This window comes from Coenobita brevimanus, chromosome 29, assembly GCF_032717465.1.
Source record: "Coenobita brevimanus isolate Jiangsu-jjx chromosome 29, ASM3271746v2, whole genome shotgun sequence".
In the NCBI taxonomy this organism is placed as follows: Eukaryota; Metazoa; Arthropoda; class Malacostraca; order Decapoda; family Coenobitidae; genus Coenobita; species Coenobita brevimanus.
Window position 1 is genome coordinate 27,249,238 of NC_136982.1, and position 20,152 is coordinate 27,269,389.

Here is a 20,152-nt window from a genome sequence, read left to right on the forward strand (position 1 = left end):
CCTTTCCGATTCCCTTCCTTCTCTCATTGCCTTTCCACTCTCCTTCCTATTATAATTTCTCCATCATTCCTTCGTTCCGTCCGCCCCTCCATCTTTCCATTCTTTCTTCATTCCTTCCTTCCATTCTCCCTTTCCTTCGTACCTCCCCCCCGCCCCCCGTAGCCTCATGTGTCGTCTCCATGAGTCTGAGGGTAGATAAATAATTGACCGAAACAACGCTTAACCCCACCCCAGACAACCCTCATTCCACCACTACTGCTTTATTTCCTTTATTGCCCCCTAACCTTCACCCCGTCCAGCTCTTCTTCTCCTACAACCATACTCATTCCCCACACCCTCACCTTCACCCTACCCTCTCTCTCCCTTCTCCTCGCCTACAGTCTTCCTCTCCATCTTCTTTCTTTCCCGACAGTACCCCCACACTCCTTATCTTCATCCTTGCAATCTCCCTGTTCCTTTTTACCTTATTAATCTCTCTCCCCCTCCCCCTTGCCCAGTACATCTCTCTCTCTCTCTCTCTCTCTCTCTCTCTCTCTCTCTCTCTCTCTCTCTCTCTCTCTCTCAGTCTGTCTACCTATCTACCTCTGACTCACTCACTCTCTCAGTCTTATTCTGTTCCTATCACTTCTACCGTCTGCCAAGGCCAATAACACTTACTGGCCTTGGCAGCTGCAGCCGTCTTCCCCTCCTCCTCGTTTTCACTACCATTTCATCGCCCTTTTTCCATCACATTCCAGGAAACGCTACATTTTACCCGTGAATAACATCATGCATGGATATTAAACGGCTTTATTGTGACAGCACCGCCACCATAAAGCTTAATAAAGATAGCGAGGAAATCACCAGTAATAGGAAGTCGACACGTAGCACCCGTCTGGCTACTCAGTCACCCCCCCTTCTCTCTCTCTCTCTCTCTCTCCTGTAAGAGTTAACTAATTCTCTTACTCCTCCAGGTACACAGCTGATCAGCTCTGAAGCTTTTTTTTTTTTTTTTTTTTTTTACCTTCTACTGTATACTTTTTTTTTTTTCCGTACGGAATGTGTGAAAGTACGTCAGTATAAACTGATCTTGATTTTGGCCGTCTTTTATTCCGCTGTGTTTTGGGAGGGACAAATTTTCCACGTGTGTGTGTGTGTGTGTGTGTGTGTGTGTGTGCATAAAAAATTCCATTTCGCCTGAGCTTTTCAGTGCATATTATAGAGACATTGTGAGAAGTACAAATTGCAGTGGCAGAGTCGGAGTGATGTGTAATGGCAGGGTGTCGTGGAGTAGGGGAAATACGAGCATATATATAAAAACATTCCTGTCTACCGCGACGACGTGTTTTAGATTTTTCCTGTGGTTATCAGACAGTTTTTTCTGTAATGCGGGATACATGTGACCCTCCAGTCCAACATAGATCTCCCCAGCTGCATAAAATAGTCTGAAATGGAAAAAGGGAAAAGACCTCATCGGACTGAAGGGGTCAAATTTTCTATGGTACACATCTCCATGCTTGTAATTTTCGTTTTTTTTTTTTTTTCCACTTGGATATTGTGTAGTTTACTTGTTGAGTTTGTGGTACTTGCATGTATGAAGTAAAAGTGAAAACACGCAGTAATGCAAACAACAGAAGCTCAAGGATGTAAATGAATATATGCCCAGGTGTCAAACATTCCCCGTAACAAGCGATTATACAGTAAACACTTCAACTCAGAAAGTGTGTAAATATGGAACAGGTGTTTAGCAGTTCTTGTACACAGCTAATCGTATTCACAGCTGAAGCTCAGGATGTGTGAATGTGGGCGCAGGTGTCAAGCATTTACCTATTCCGCCTTGACAGGGTTCTTGGTCTTGTGGTGTGCAAGTTCAGGTATTCTGGTGTTTAAGCGATGCGTTGTCGGCTGGGTTACGGCTGGGATGAAGAGTGTGTGTGTGTGTGTGTGTGTGTGTGTGTGTGGTTTTGTGTGCATTGCGTTGTATTGTGTTTAGTGCGTGTGTGTGTTGCTGGGATGGAATGTGATGATAGTGTGCATATCTGTTGGGGTGGGGTGGAATTGTTGTGCGTACATGGCCGCTTGTGTGTGTGTGTGTGTGTGTGTGTGTGTGTGTGTGTGTGTGTGTGTGTGTGTGTGTGAAAAAGGAGCCAAAACATTGCAAAGTTGTCCGTTCACAATAATTTCAGGGACGGCTTCGTATATCCACAGTATCAGAAGGGATGGGCTAGTGTTCACCTGTTGGCTGGTCAGGTTCGTTTCATTTAAGGGGAAAGAAAGTAGCGTTAATTCCAGTAAAGCTCGTCCACAGGAGCCAGAGTGTCAGATCTTGACTCTCAGCTTTACAACTACCGTTCCTTTTCTCATTTATTTTCATTTTGCATTCATACACCACAGCTAACTTTTACGCTATTGCTTCTATATTTATACTGTTATGTATCTTCCCTCCTGACACACACACACACCCAAGCATAAATAAATTCATTCATGCATACGTACATATCTGCATGCATTATTGCTTACACGCACACTTGTCTTTTCCCAAGCTATGCAATTACACACCTGCCAGACACATCAGTTTTCATGAGTGCTCAAGTACGTATGCATTCCAACAGCAATACAGGTACACAGTGCTACACTTACATACACAACACAACTACCCCTACGGCGACTTGTACACACTTCTATACATCTAGACATAGCTTCATGATCCCTATGACCCCAGTTATATTTTAGCCTTGTTCCTACCAGACGATTCATTTAGCCAAGGAGAACGCCCTAACTATGAACCTAATCCCTCCAGCAAGGAAATTATCTCGTGTGCTGAATAATATTGTCTGTAAATACTAGTCATAGAATATAAAACCCGTCCCCGGGCTAAAGGAACCATTCTCCACAGTAATTCATCCACTTATACACCCATACAGCTATACATTTACACAACTGCCATTCCTAGGTTTTGCTCACCCCTGCGCTTTATTACTACCTTTACACCTGTTCACCAATCGACAGGTTTGTATAGAGATGGATGGATAAGAACACGCACACACATTGGTAAAGCCATAGGCGCTATTGTAGATGATTTGTGTGTGTGATTTATGTATATAGTAACACACACACACACACACACACACACACACACACACACACACACACACACACACACACACACACACACACACACACACACACACACACACACACACACACACACACACGTAGCTTTCCCCAGTGTAGCTTTAGTCGGGGACAAAAATTCGTCAGACATTTCATCTCCTCTACTTTTCATCTTCCTCGGTAGGTCAGTATTCCAACAGGTGGAGGGGGTTCGTCTGTTCCTTTTCCAGTAGATGATTATATTTTACATGCTGAGTCAAGGAGGAAAGTGACGGTACATCGGCTAAGTGCGATGTAGACTCAAGTCAGCAGTAGTCAGACTTTTTTTTTCCCCTCGTTTGTGCATTTTAATTTACACACACCTTAACATTTACACACTGTTCACAACTCTCGAGCATTTATCCCAAATCTTTTCTCCACGAACGAATGATCTCCAGTCTTCCAAACGCAGTGTGTCCAGGCATCGCAGAATAAATGGGTCTTGATTTTGTGTTTCTTTTGTTTAAGTTGGCCTGGGTTGGAGCGAAGTTTGTAGGGTTTGGTTCCACCGTTTTGCAGGAAAGATAATACATGCACACGCACACACAAGCAGACACATGCAATCAGACATTTACATACACGTATCTGGAAAGACAAGCAAACGTACATACCGAGAGACTTGTAACACACACACACACACACACACACACACACACACACACACACACACACACACACACACAAAGGATACAAGAAGAAATGCTCGTACAGCATACATGTGCACATCACCATATATAGACACGCCACAGTAAACACACACACACACACACACACACACACACACACACACACACACACACAGGATACAGAAAAGAGCCTGCCGTGTCGTACTTGGTACAGAATACACAACATACAGAGAGGCCCTTAACACCCTGGCTATGGCCTCCCTGGACACCGTACACCAGAGCATTTTGCGGCGATTTAGCGAGCAACTGCTAAATAACCCGAGACACTGCGAGATGCTTCCCCCCAGCCTCCCACCACCACGACGGTCGACGCGACACACCAATATTCTCACACTGATAAGGCACGCATTGACTGGTACAAGAACAGCCCTATACCTACCATTGTAAACCTCAACAACAAATACTGTCATCAGGCAATAATGATATCAATTCATGCAACTATTACTCACATCAGTTGTCACAAATTCTGACTACTACTGCCAAAAGCACAAGTTCAGTCAATGCACCATATTGTCAATTAATGTAGGTCAAACTACTAAATATTTTCACCATTCATCTACACTAATCATGTTTGCCATGTATCAAAACTGTATATTTTCATCCTTATGGATGCAGTATCAGTAAACCGTTTATTGTTATTATTATTATCATCATCATCACTATCCAATCCTACGTTGCCCCATGAGGAGCGTAGGAGCCCGGGGCTAGGCACGTTGGTCCTGACATTTAAGATGAGAGTGACCAGCCTCACTCATCCCTGAGTGGCATTACGTGAGCAATAAACCCCAACCATCCCTTGGATATAAACTTTCACCGGCTCAGTCCGATTGGAGTGCCGTAATTACCCACTAAAACTACCAGGCGCCAAAATTTGGTAATATAGTTACCACTCAGCATAGTAAATGGATTCCTGGTGTACAGGAAACCATTTGGCTTGTCACTCATTGTAGAGTCACCCACAGGCAGAAGGAAGAGGAAAGAATGAAGGAAAGAAAGACAGAAGAGGGAGTGTAAAGTCATCCGTAGGCAGAAGGACAAGGAAAGAATGAAGGAAAGAAAGACAGGAAGGGATGGAAGGAAAGAAGGATGTCGGAGAGGAAAGGGCAGACACCCGAGGGCAGCACTACATCGAGTGAGTGGATGGTGAGCGCCCCCACCAACCACACATTATTATTATTATTATTATTACTATTATTATTATTATTATTATTATTATTATTATTATTATTACTATTATGGAGTGTGTGGTGAAATGCTGAAGCATGGGGGAGAGATAGTAGTAGAATGGATGTGGAAGATGTACAGATTGGCCTGGGAGGAAGGTAGAGTCCCGGAGGATTGGAAGTCAGGTATAATTGTTCCCTTGTACAAAGGAAAAGGGGAAAAAGAAGTGTGTGGTAATCATAGGGGCATTTGTCTTCTTAGTATAATAGGAAAAGTGTATGGTAGGATACTTACAGACAGAGTTAGAGAAAGAACAGAGAAATTAGTTGGAGAAGAACAGGGAGGCTTTAGGAAGAGAAGAGGTTGTGTAGATCAGATATTCATTCTTAGATCTTTAGTAGAAAGGTTTCTAGAGAAGGGAAAGAAGTTGTATGCGGCTTTCATGGATTTGTGTAGATCAGATATTCATTCTTAGATCTTTAGTAGAAAGGTTTCTAGAGAAGGGAAAGAAGTTGTATGCGGCTTTCATGGATTTGGAGAAAGCATATGACAGGGTGGATAGACAAGGATTGTGGAAAGTGTTAAGAATATATGGAGTAGATGGGAAGTTGTTGAATGCTGTGAAGATTATGTACGATGGTGCGAAGGCTGCAGTGCGTGTGGATGTTGAACTAAGTGAATTTTTCTCTTTGAAAGTTGGTTTGAAACAGGGATGTGTCATGTCTCCATGGCTGTTCAATCTGTACATGGATGGGGTAATAAAAGAGGTACAAGGTAGGGTAGTGGATGTTGGAGTGGCCCTGGTGAGAGAGGATAGTGTTTGGAAACTCCCTGTACTGCTGTTTGCAGATGATACTGTATTGTTGAGTGAAGACGAAGGGGAGCTGCAAGGCTTGGTGGATGAGTTTGAGAGAGTGTGTAAGAAACGGAATCTAAAGGTGAATGTAGAGAAGAGTAAAGTGATGGTCTTTGAGAGAGGTGAAGTTAGTGAATGTACAGCGAGATTGGATGGTGAGGAATTGGAAAATGTGAGTACGTTTAAGTACTTGGGTAGTGTGATGAGTAAGGATGGAGGTTTGGAGGTTGAAGTGCTTGAAAGGGTACAGCAGGGAAGAAAGGTTGCTGGTTCTTTGAAAGCAGTGGTAAGAAATAGGGAAGTGAGCATGGAAGTGAAAAAGTTACTACATGACAGTATTGTGATACCAACTCTAACGTACGGAAGTGAAGCTTGGACATTGTTGGAAGGACACAAGTCAAGAGTGAGAGCAGTGGAAATGAGTTATTTAAGAGGAGCCTGTGGAGTCACATGGAGAGACAGGCTGACAAATGAGGATATAAAGGAGCGTTGTGGTGTGGATGTGGATGTGATAGGAAGCGTTATGAGGAACACACTGAGGTGGTTTGGCCATGTGGAGAGGATGGAGGGTGAAAGACTGACGAAGAGAGTGTATGTGAGTGAGGTGGAGGGGGGAAGAGGGAGGGGGAGGCCGAGGATGAGATGGAGGGATGGGGTGGAGAGGTATATGAGAGAGGGGGGTGTGAGTTGGGAGCAGGGCAGTGAAATGGCAGGGGACAGGGCGACTTGGAGGCGATTTGTTTGTGGCCACCCCAAACGGGATTGAGGCGTCTGGCAATAGATAGATAGATAGACTTATTTTTTTTATTATTATTATTATTATTTATTATCATCACACACACACACACACACACACACACACACACACACACACACACACACACACACACACACACACACACACATCCTGAAGCATTGCACAAAGCCCTCATCTCGACAATCAGCCCCTGGGTATGCATAGGGTGGGGTGATGCCGACCTCTCCCCTCCGAACACTGACTATGCACACACGGGTAGAGAGAGAGAGAGAGAGAGAGAGAGAGAGTTTTGTCTTGAATGTGAGAGAGAGTTGTGTCTGGGATGTGTGCATGCGTATGACAATCGAGAATTTTTGTTAGATTGATTACATGCTTCCGTGTGTGTGTGTGTGTGTGTGTGTGTGTGTGTGTGTGTGTGTGTTTGTGTGTGTGTGTGTGTTTCAGTGTGTTTGTGTGTGTGTGTGTGTGTGTGTGTGTGTGTGTGTGTGTTCAGTGTGTGTGTGTGTGTGTGTGTGTGTGTGTGTGTGTGTGTGTTTCAGTGTGTGTGTGTGTGTGTGTGTGTGTGTGTGTGTGTGTGTGTGTGTGTGTGTGTGTGTGTGTGTTTCAGTGTGTGTGTGTGTGTGTGTGTGTGTGTGTGTGTGTGTGTGTGTGTGTGTGTGTGTGTGTGTGTGTGTGTTTCAGTGTGTGTGTGTGTGTGTGTGTGTTTGAAGCTGTGCTTACCTTACATCGGGCTTGAAGTTAAGTATTCATGCGGGTGTGTATGTGTAATCAGTGTGTGTGTCCTCGCTTTGCTTTGTGCCTGTGTGTGTGTGAATGCGTGAGTGCCGACAGATTATCCCTCTCAGTATGATCACATCTTTTATATTTATTTTATGATACCAACAGGCCAGGTGAATCAGTTTAGGGAGCGATGTTTTAGACCTGGAAAAGTTAACTATTGCCTTGAATCAGCCCTTTATTGTAAAAGGTCTCTCGTAAGCAGATTATAGGCGTCTTGTGACATGAAGAATAAGGAAAGTAAGACTAAAATCGTTTATTGTCCTTCCTTGTTAATACCCTGTTAGAACCGTACAATCTTTTGTGTTGTACAGTATTAAATTACACTTTGTCCTTCATGTCACCTTCAGCTTCTATAACCACTCCGGTGAGGCAATATCTTGTGTATACTGTTCTTACTGCCAACGGACGATAATGTTATTGTTTGTTGATCATCCTTTTCCATGTACAGTAGTCCCTTTAGTGCGGTAATGTTTTTCCTTTACTACTGCCACACGGGTATACTGTAAACAGGGTTCATTATCGCCTTATGCTGAATGATACCTTTTGATTTTTATTGCTGATGCTGCCGGATATTTTGTTCCTACCACGGCCACACTGTTATGTATTGTTTCTACTGCCACGCTAATTTATTTTTAGTGCCGCCACTCAGTTACGTATTGTAAACACCGCTACACAGTTATAGTCCGATTAGTAGACTCCTGGTACTGACAGTGTAACGCTCTTTTGGTAGCCTTCTCTTGGCGCATGGCGTCATTACACCTTATACTTGTTACCACAAGACCATTTTTACTGAGCTCCCATCAGGCATTTTTGTCCAGCCATTCAGATCAGGTACATCTTTAATACATTCATCTAGAGATAGCAGCAGTGAAAGAACTAATGCGTTAATGTAGTGGTGTTAAGTATTAGACACAGCTTAATACATCCGGGTATTACAATGACGCCTTTACTTTTTATTTTTGCTGCCACGACACTGCTTTCTTAAGCCTATTGGCCTGCTGTAACGAAGGGTAAAGGGGGTTCATTCGTATCACCTAAGGTTCGAGAGATCCTTCCTTATTTACGTAAATCGTCTTGTGGGAGCCAGACTAAATAGAAACAGTCGTCAGTGGACTAAGGTGTTTTAGCACTGAGTGACATTGATTTAATGACTCACTGTTGTCTTAAAGAATAGTACAAAAGGTTTTATATTTTGTGACGTAAAAAAAGAAAAGGCGCCTTTGTGGACGATTGCTGTGGCCTTTAGAAATAACTGACTCGGTTTGGCAGAGGTCGGACGTACACCCACTACAATAATTATCGGCATCCGTTGCTTCAATACCCTACGCAACTGTCACTGGTACAGAAACCGCGAATACACGGCAAGAATTGGTACACCTTACTCCATCCCTCAGCCTCTCCGCCCCTCCCTTCCCCACATTTCTCTCTCTCTCTCTCTCTCTCTCTCTCTCTCTCTCTCTCTCTCTCCACATATATAACTCGTAGCATCATTAATAATTCATAGTTATGGACATAATGCACGAAAGAAGATCTCAAAACGGGATAGTATTATCCGCTACATATTACAGAAATCAAAGTGCTATTTGTCTGCTCGGCACCGTCGTACCCGAGGTATCCACCTTAGGATTTACTTACACGTTTTGATACGATGACAACCACCATTAGCTCAAGATTGGGTTAATAGCAAACTTTATAAACCTAACTGTCCAGTATATACAACTCCTTATAAACAATGATTGTAATCTACAATAGATAAAGTATGTGTCGTAGTATTGCTCTGATATTAACCAGGTCAGTGATACATGAATGTAGTAGTGCGTGGATTGCGAAACTGAGAATGTATATCACCAGTTTGACTAAGGTGATAACATCGTGGAGAGGATGATCGGAAGGAATATTCGTTTACTTTAGTATAGGCTTTTACCTCAGAAGGTTCGCGATGTGCATAATTATAATGTGAGGTGTGTGTTGCCCATGAAACCGCTTCAGCTTGGACAATTTGAGCGTAATGAGCAGTGTTTATATTCAGAGTGGCTTTGGGTTCTTTCGTAACACTTCTTAGATAGCGATATATTTTGCGCTTTACAATATGAACATCCTCGTTTATAATTTTTATGAAAGCTATGTTGATACTCGAACTCTAATAAACGTAAAAGGCAGATGCGGTACTACGAAGCCTCCGGTGCCACACTAAATACGGACCTAAGGCTCGGCAGATCGGGGATACCAACCAAGCATGTTAACTCATGTGTTTATTCTCAGATCTCTCGTCCGGTATGTCGGATTATATCACGCTGAAAGAGTGCCGATAATTTGTTAAGTGTGTGTGCGTGTACAGTATGTGTGAGTGCGCGAGCTCGTTTGAATTGCACCAAAATTTTGAGAAGTAACTACTGAGTCTAGTTACAGTACTGTAGTTTTATAGAAAACTTAATATAATTTGTGTAAATACTGACGTTTTTATATATAAATGGAGTGTGTTTTCGGAGGTTTTTTCCATCATACAAAAGGCTTGTAGGACTAAGTAGGCTGGCCTCGGGACCCTACGTATCGGAAAGGCTACAACAGGGCCTGCTGTAAAAAATTATTATTATTATTATTATTATTATTATATAGCTGTGATTTACACAAACCCTATTAATAATTTTTTTGCTTGTTGTTGATGTTATTATTATTGTTAGTATTATTATTATTATTATCATTATTATTTTTAATAATAATAATAATAATAATAATAACAATAATATTACTACTACTACTACTACTACTACTACTACTACTAGTAGTAGTAGTAGTAGTTGTAGTAGTAGTAATATTTTTATTGTTAGTGGTGGTGGTGGTGGTATTGTTGTTGTTGGTATAGTATTGCTTTTATTACTGTGTGTTTTCTGTCTGTACCACTGGTTCTTAAACTGGGAGCCATGGTCCCCAAGGAGGGCACGGCAAGATTTTAATGGGGCCAAGGAAGTAGTAAATCAGAGTGTGTCTGTGAAATGGTACTTAGAGTCCTCTTGCCATTTTCCACAATATATTTATGTGCATCTGGTTTCTTCACACTTCTAAGCTTAAAAAATAAAAGCCGAACCCGTTGGATGTGGACCCAGATATGAGACGTGCGTTATTAGTGATGCAGCCTCGAATCAGTCGACTAACTGATAGCAAACAGTCATCCATCCCATTGATATGTTACAAAATATGCATTCTGATTGATAGTTGCAAGCATTAAAATAAATGAAGAGCACCAAAACAGTTTTGTTCATCATTATTTGTGAAGGGCTTGAGAGAAAACGGAAGGGGGACCACGAGGATGTTAAGATCCCCACTAGTGGGGAATGAAGTGAAGAAGTTTTAGAAACACTGCTTTAGACTTCTGTCAGCCAGAGCAGTGTGTACCGTAGTCTGTTTTTGTTGTATATTCCTGGGACCCTGCCCATTTTCTCCCATGTCACATCACACATTCTCTTTGTCGCGTAAACCCTCACCTTTGTACCCAACTTTTATTTGTAGTTTTAGTCCATATGGACTAGAATTTCTTTCTTTAGTTCCCCCACCTCCACCATCTCTGTCTGTCTGTCTGTCTGTCTCTCTCTCTCTCTCTCTCTCTCTCTCTCTCTCTCTCTCTCTCTCCTTTTATGAGTTCCTTTTATCGTTATCTTTCTCTCCCTCTTCCTTTCATCCTTTCCTTTCGTATAGTTCACTTTCCCTTTAAGTCGTCTCTTCCTCTCTCTTGTGTCATTCGTATTCCTTTCATCCATCGCTTCCCCCCCCCCCCTCCGTTATAGTCATCCGTTCTCCGTCCTTCCCTTGTCCATTTTCTCTTTCCTTTTTTATTTTTGTTTCTTAATCTTTTCCTTTCGTTTGCATACCTCTCACTCTCGTCCCATTCTCCCCCTTGCATCATTCACCCTTTCATCTCACTCTCTGCCATACATCCTTTCCTCTCCATTCTTTCATTCGCTAAAATTTTCATCCTTCTCTTCACGTTTCAACCCTGTCGCTCCCGTACATCCATTTCTCTCCCTTCCACCCATTCGTCCCACTCCCATCCTTCGTCCTCGTTTTCATGGATGCCCCTTCCATCCCTCTTTCCCCTCTCCCTTCCGTCCCTGCGTGTCCTTTTCATCCATCCATTTTTATTTCATCCATACTTCTCTCATCTAACCCCCCTACTCTGCATCCCTCTTACTCCCTTCCCTCCCAGTCTCCTCCTCCTGTACTACCACACGATACACCTGTGGTCAAGGCCCTGTACAGGTGTGAGCGTGTGGTACCTTTAATCGTATACCTGCAGACCCACTAATCAAGGCGATGACCGAATTGGCTGGTGTTATTTGGTATTGGTGTGTGTGTTGTGGTTGGTGTTTATGGTATTGGATATTAGATGGTGTTAAGTGGCATTAAATGGTATGGGATAGAGGTAGGAGGTATGGTGGCCCTGTAGTAGCGTTATCTCGTAATGTTTGTACACCTGGGTCTAGGAATAAGCCCCACACCTTGGCAGCAGTAACACGAGTGCTGGTACGATTGTGTTTCCTTTCAGATGCGTCCTTTGTTCTCAGTCTGTCGGTGCTGCTGAAATATAGTGCGGATTCTGATATACACAGAGGCAGTACCTGGCATCCACGTTCACATGGATCATTCTTCCTACAGACATCCCATCCCAATTCGCACGTTTCCAGCATGGGAGAGGGTTATTTCTGGCTGTCACTCAAATTCGAAGGGAAAAGTCCGAGCCTGTAGTGGACGTGATGTAAGCTGATGGACATAATTTAGCGCATAATTATACCAAAACAAAAGACGATACCTATTATGGCCGGTTGTTCCCTGCGAGGTATCTCCACATACGTTAATAGAATAAGACAGGGATATGAAAGACAGCCTCCACTTCCCCACCCCCAGCCCCCTGCCCCCACCCTTCCCTCTAAACCCTTCTGCCGAAATTGCCAGGAAAAAGTGGGGAAGAAAACCACAACTTAAGGGGCATTCATTGGAGCGCCTCTCTCCGCCAAGGGCAGTGTTATATCCAAACTACTCTTCATAATGAGTTTGGGTTTCTCATCATTGATTAGGGTTTCGCAAAAAGTGTTTTCCGGACCCAGATTCTATAAAATACGATCCGGATCAGTCCCAAAAATTATTCGATTGTTCCCTGGGACATGGGCTATTTACCCACCAAATTTGATCCAAATCTCTCTTTTAGTTTTTGAGTAATCCTGCTAACAAACAAACTAACAAACCGACAAGGGTGAAAACACTCCTTGTCAGAGAGAACAACGTCAAAAACTGTCATGGAAATTTTATAGAAAAGGATGATGGTGATTAATGTTAATTTATAATAGGTGATGGTAAATGATACAGGGAATTGAAAAGTAATGTTAGCATGATGATGATTATGATGATGGATACTTTGATAGAGTCTTATAAATGGCATTTGGCGTTATTAAGTGGTATTCGGTGGTAATGGATAGTATTAAATGTTATTAAGTGTTATTAGGTAGTAATGATGATATTAAGTTGTATTAAGTAGCACTGGTTAGAAATGGCTGGTAATGAGTGGTGCAGCGTGGCATAGCTTAAAGTGGTATGGGATGGTGTATCGTGGTGTTCGGTCAGTACCTGGTTCATGTTTATTTAATTAATGTTTAATGGGGAATGGGGAATATTGCATGATTGTGTGTGTGTGTGTGTGTGTGTGTGTGTGTGTGTGTGTGTGTGTGTGTGTGAGAGAGAGAGAGAGAGAGAGAGAGAGAGTGTGTGTGCAGTAAAAGTGGACATAACATTTTACACCAGAGGCCGTTAGTGACCCTTCCAAGTCAGAAAATCCGTCGTAACGAATAAAATCGTCTGGAGATATGAAGAACAAAATTGGAAATACTTCTTTGGACTGAAAGGGTTAAAAAAATGGGGGGGGGGGGGAATGCTGCTTTGGCCATAGGGCCTATAATACAGATTAATAAGGAATGTTTTTGAAAACTTTCTTGCAGTGTTTCAGAATGTGAAGAATGGAAAGTGCAATAATATTAGTGTCTGTACGTTGTTATTGTGGCCTGGGCGGGACAGGTAAAAGAACAATGGCCCACAGTGTATAGACTTGTGAAAAGCCATTGTTCTGCAGTGGATTTACACATATGATGATGATGATGGTAGACAGACAGTTGAGAAGATTAATGTGAAAGTGAATGGGCAGGAAGTCAGGTAAGGGGGAGGTAGAGGAATGAATAATTAAGTAGATTGGTAGGGCGGTAGACAGGTGAGGAGCTAGATTGGACGATAAGAGGATGGTTAGGTGGGCTAGGTGAGAGGTTGTGGCTCATTAGGCACAGTTAAGATAATGGGTAAAAAGGTGGGTAGTGTAGATACAGAGATATACGTAGGTAGGAAAGTAAATATATATATATATATATATATATATATATATATATATATATATATATATATATATATATACATTGACATGTAGTGAGATATTTAGGTAGGTAGAGAGTGAAAAATTAAGTACGTGAGAGATTGAAGCACTTTGTGGTGGTGAGAGAGAGGGAGAATGATAGAGGAGACAGGGAAGGTAAGAAAAGGAAGGAGGTGGGAGGAAAGAGAAAGAAATAAGAAAAAGGAAAAGAGAATTGAAGTGATGTAATGGAAGAGGAAGACAAAAAATCATGCATATGAAGAAGGATAACAGGAAACATGGGAATAATGTAGGAAAGTAGGAAAAGAGAGAGAGAGAGAGAGAGAGAGAGAGAGAGAGAGAGAGAGAGAGAGAGCATGGAAGAGGAGGATGAAGGAAGGGTAAGATGCAGAAGGAAATGCGAATAGAGGAAAGAATGGAATAAGGAGAGGGAAGGAAGAACGGAGGGGAAGAAAGGAAATAAAGGAGAAGATGAAAGAAGGGATGGAAAAAAAGAAAAGGACGTAAGGAAGGAGAAAGAGGAAGTTATGGAAGGAAAAAGGGTTGGAAGGAAGGAATGGGAAGTAAAGAAAGAGAAAAGAAGGAATGGAAGGAAGAAAAGAGAAATAAAGGAAACTCTGTAAGTGGGGGGGGTGATGGGGTAAAATATACGTACCTGTTTATCCGCCTGTCCATCATCCAGTCCTCTCCTGCCCTAACAATAAGTGCGGGGACCTGGAGTTGGCCTACACATTCCCGACATTTAAGGCCAGGGTGACCAGCCTCACTCTTCCCTGAATGGCATCAACCCACAAGTCCACCATGCTTCATTTGATGACGTGGTTGCCACTCAGCGTAGTAAAATGTTTCGTGGGTTATAAGAAACCATTTGGCTTGACACTCATTGTAATATTACACACACACACACACACACACACACACACACACACACACACACACACACACACACACATTCTCTCTCTCTCTCTCTATTTATATATATATATATATATATATATATATATATATATATATATATATATATATATATATATATATATATATATATATTGATAGATAGATAGATAGATACGTAGATAGATGTAGATGGATAGATATGAATATATATATATATATATATATATATATATATATATATATATATATATATATATATATATATACACGGAGAGAGAGAGGGAGAGAGTTGGGGGAGGAACATCAAAGAAAATGAAGGTTATGAGGTTACAGAACAGGTGAGAGAGGTAGTGGTCAGTCGGTATGAGAAGGGGGGAGGGGAGAAGGTTGAAGGAGGAAAATTAGGGAGACGGGAGGGAAGAACAATGAGGAGGAGGACGTTTAGGGGAAAGGGAAAAAGATTGAAGGTGAGGAAAGATTGAGGGATAAAAGATAAGAGGGTAGATAAATTGAAAAGTATTGGTCATTTGATACTGCGGAGGGAATGTGAAAAGGTGTAGAAAAGAGGGAGCGAAGATGAGGAAGGAGGAGGAGGAAGGAGGGAGGGGAAGACTGAGGGAGGAAGGGTCAGATTGAATATAAGATAACAGGGCAGGAACGTAATGGTCAGATAATACCGGGAGGTGGAACTTGATAAGGTGGAGAGGGAGAGAGGGAAAGAAGAGGGAGGGAGGAAGGGTCAGTCAGAGGCACCGGGAGGGAGGGAGGGAGGGACGATGATGGAGGGAAAGAGGGAGGAAGTGAGGGTAAGGGAGAGGAAGAGGGAGGGAGGGGGTGATGGAGAATGAGGGGAAGAAATAAAAATGAGGAGAGGAAGGATCAGGTAAAATTAAATACAAGAAGGTAGATAACCATTTGATAGAATGTGACCAGTTGATGTGGAGGAAATGTGAAAACTGATAGAGTGCAAAAGAAGAGAGAAAGAAGGAGGGTGAGGGAGAGGAGGAAGGTGTAGGACAGAGGGCGGAAGGGAGGGAGGGAGGAAGAGTGAAGAAGAGGAAAGTAGGAAAGGACAGGGAGAGATAGGAGGAGGGAGGACGAGGGAGAAGAGCAAGGAGAGGAAAGGAGGAAGGGTGAAGGGGAAGAGAGAGGGAGGGAGGGAGAGATGAGGGGTCAAAGGGAATGGGTAGTGTCCTCAGCTCACGTAGATAAGGAGGGATAGGGAGAATAGAGTTTCAAAGGGAGTGCCGGAGTCGGTGAGGGAGGAGCTAGGGATCACACACACACACACACACACACACACACACACACACACACACACACACACACACACACACACACACACACACACACACACACACACACACACACACACACACACACACACACACACACACACACACACACAGAGGAAGAGGGAGAGAGAGGTTAAAAATGGGTCAAGTGATGAAAAGACAGGGAAGAAGAAGAGAATAGGAGAAATAAAATAGATGAAGGAAAAAGGAGAAAGTGAGGGGAAGGAAACTGAAATGGGAAGTGAAAAATAGGGAAAAAGAGGTTAGAGTGATGGCAAGGGTAATCAGAAAGAGTAAAATGAAAGGAGTGGGAAGAGGAGGGATCGTGGGAAACCATGCGAAGGAAGAATAAGATAAAGTGAAGGGGATTTAAAAAAAGACTAAGAGAAATGTAATGAAGTGAGAGGGAGAGATAAAGAATTAAAGGGTTGTGAAATGAGGGAGGTGCAGAAAGAAGTGAAATGAATTGAGAAAATGAGATGAAAAGCTCGCAAGATGAGTGTATGAAATGACGTGAGAAGGAATATTTATATAGGACGGCAGATAAGTAACCGAAATGAGAAATGATGCATGAGACGAAAAGAGAAAAATTTAAGATATGACATGAGAACAGGAGCAGTTGAAGGTTAGGTAAAAGTGAAATTCGTGAAAAAGTATAAAAAAAAAAAAATCTTGAAGAAATGGAATGAGAAAGAGAGATGTAAAGAGACTAAGATAGTGAGGTAAATGGAAGAATGTTTAAGAAAAGGATTTTTTTTTTTTTTTAATGAAATGGTGTAAAAGTGACTGAGAAGTGGAATGAAGTGCAGTATAAAGAAAAGGGAAATGCATATAGGGTTGAAATGAGGAAGGAATATGTAGAAGAGAACAGAAGTTGAATGAAGTGAGAAACGAGACTTCAGAAGAAGTGGGTAGTAAGGAAGGAAGAAAATATCTGTATTATAGAATGGAAGGTAAGAAGTGAAATGACGTGTAAGTGAAAGGTAGAGGCCCTGGAGCTGTAGCCACAACACAAACATCACTCTCACCACAACACACATTCTGCCTGCCCACCCACCCACCCTCCCAACTACCTCCTACTCAGACTGCTTGCTTCTTTCCCTCTCCGCCCACCCATTTTCCTACCTCTGCCTGCCTGACAAACCAGCATAGCCTCTCTCACCACACTTACTGTATGCCTCCCTCCCTCCCTACCTACCTGCTTCTAGCTATCTCCCTACTTAATGACTTCCCTGTCTTTCCATATACCTACGTACCTACCTGTCGCTTGACCCACCGACCCATCTACCAGCCTACTTCTCGACTCACCCTACCTACCCTCTTACCTCTCGACCCACCAACCTGCCTGCCTCTTCACCCACTGACCTACCTACCTTCCTGATAGCCGGTACCTAATTGCATTTATGACAACCAGCCTTTTACTTGTTTCTACAGTATTTGCCCCACTACCTACCTGCTTAACTCCTCCTGCCTCCCCACCTACCTACCTACTTAACTCCTCCTGCCTCCCCACCTACCTACCTACTTAACTCCTCCTGCCTTCCCACCTACCTACCTACTTAACTCCTCCTGCCTCCCCACCTACCTACCTACTTAACTCCTCCTGCCTCCCCACCTACCTACCTACTTACCTAACCTCTGCCTGTCTCCCCACTTACTTTCCCATGCGCATACCTCACCGTGGTTAGTTCCCACCGATCCCTCTACACTCCTGTGCTGCCTTTTAAATGCTTACCTGCCTCTCTGCTTGCCTGCCACTGCTTTGTGTGTGTGTGTGTGTGTGTGTGTGTGTGTGTGTGTGTGTTTACTCACTTTGCCGCCGTCCCCCATCCCTCTTCCTCATTCTCCCATTCTGCTGTTAATCTGTCAGTCTTTCCGTCCCTCTGTGCTTCATGCCATGTGTGTGTGTGTGTGTGTGTGTGTGTGTGTGTGTGTGTGTGTGTGTGTGTGTGTGTGTGTGTGTGTGTTTACTTTGCCACCGTCCCCCATCCCTTTGCCTCTTTCTCCCTGTCTGCTGTTAATCTGTCAGTCTTGCTGTCCCTCTGTGTGTCATGTCCTGTGTGTGTGTGTGTGTGTGTGTGTAAGCAAGGATTCGTGTTTTACGGGCAGAAAGGTACACACATATTTATTTATACCTGTTTGCGTGTCAGTTCTTGTGAGGATGTGTGTGTAGCCTTGACAGTGAATGTGTTTGTCGATCTGTGTGCGTCGACGAATTTTATAGCTAGTGTGAGCGTATTATGCGACTGTTGGTGCATATGTGCTGTTATGTATTTATGCACCTATGCGCCTATGCAGATGGAATCTAGAAATAGGGGTTTATATGTATGTATTTGTGTGGGTTTGATCATTGTGTCTGTGTGCATGTGCCGGAAGCTTATTGCGTAGATGATATGTCCATGATTTCCACGGTGTGCATATGTGAAAATATTATACCCAAGCACTTTTAATGGTTGTGTGTGTTTGTGTGTGTGTGTGTGTGTGTGTGTGTAAACTTGCGGAGTTATTCTGGTGTTGCACAATCTCGTCCCAATAAGATCTTAGGCAGTCGAAGGCACCGAAAATAGTGACGTTACTCCTTTAAGGTGCACCCTGTGTCCTAATCAGTCAGTGGGATGTGCTGGTACCCATCATGTCACATCAGTTGGCCCCTCCTACTCTGTCATCAGCCAATGGGAGCCGCCCCATCAGTCCCATAATCTCCAGTGGATGGTTGTGTGGGTGGGTTGTAGAGCAGCGTTTTCACGGTAATAAAACCACACTTTCCCTATTGGTCTACCAACACAGCCAGGTTGCCTCTCGGGAGACGATTGATTGTACAAGAATATCAGCTGATCGGTTGACCTTCCTCAACCCAACAACAACAAAAAATATGGTGTGTTAGGTATATTTATAGTGATTCTTTACAACCAGTAAATGAAGCGCTTATTATAAGTGACACATTTTCTCATAATAAACTTTCAGTGACATGATGTATTTAGTACTTGCTGAGAAGAATGTTGGGATGATCGCGCTCCCCCTAACTCTCTGTAGTGTCTCATATGTTACGTTAACTTTTTTATATACATAACCAATTCTAGTTATACTTTAGCATTTACTTCAACAGGTGATTCTTCTGTGATTAATTGCCAGCGATGTGTGCATCAACTGTTCATTGTTATTGTTTACGTTTGACATCCAACTGCAGTACTGCCCCGGACCGTTGCTGGTGCCAAGCCATCCTGACAGCACCCGCTTGGCAGTTGATGACGTCGGTATATTGGTTTCCGGTCCTCACTTGGACTGGAAAACTACTCCTCTGCCAACATAAGGCAGCCTAAATCAACGTCAGTATCTTTTAATTCCGCGCATCTGCGACTCTGTTGAAGAGAAGGCATATTAACTTCCAGCCTTCATGAGTACAGCCGTTGTTTTTATATCAAAAATAGCAAACAGGCTGTAGCTTACCTGGAGGGTTGGCTCTCTATAATGGTGAAATGGTTCCTCTGGAGGGGATGGCCCTCCAAGGGCGGGTTGGACTCCCTATAGTCGTTCTATTTTATGAAGGCAGTTTGGGTGGGGCAACCTAAGACCTCACACCACTAGCTCTGTTGCCACATCACCGCCACCACACACATGCAATTACGTTTGCTCACCTCTCTCTCCCTCTCTCTCTCTCTCCTATTTTAAGTTAGTAACTACTTATAAGTGAGTCTTAAATACTCTGTATAGATGTAATTAAGAATATCTATAGTATAGTATAAATTTGGTAAGACTTGTTAGCATTGCTTTTGTGACGTTGTCAAGTGGAGTGAAACGGGAGATAGCCTTGTGTGTGCGGCTCATACTCGGTCAGTCTCCCGCCTTGGAAGCGTGCCCATCAAAATTCAAAACAAGAGAAAAAATAAAGAAAATAAAAACAGAGAGAGAGGGGGGGGGAAGCACGTGTGTGGCGGCGATGTGGCAATAGAGCTAGCGATGTGAAGTCTTAGGAGGCCCCACCTTCTTCATAAAATAGAAAGGCTATAGTTGGCTTAGTCCCTCTAGGAGGGTTGATCCATGGGGAGTGTACGTGGAGACAGGCTATGAGAAGTATTTGCAGGTATAATTGTGTGTGTTATGGTGTGCGTGTGTATGTGTGTGTGTATTCATGTCGTTTATTTTTATGCCGCCGTACGACCTTAATTGATCATGTCTCGC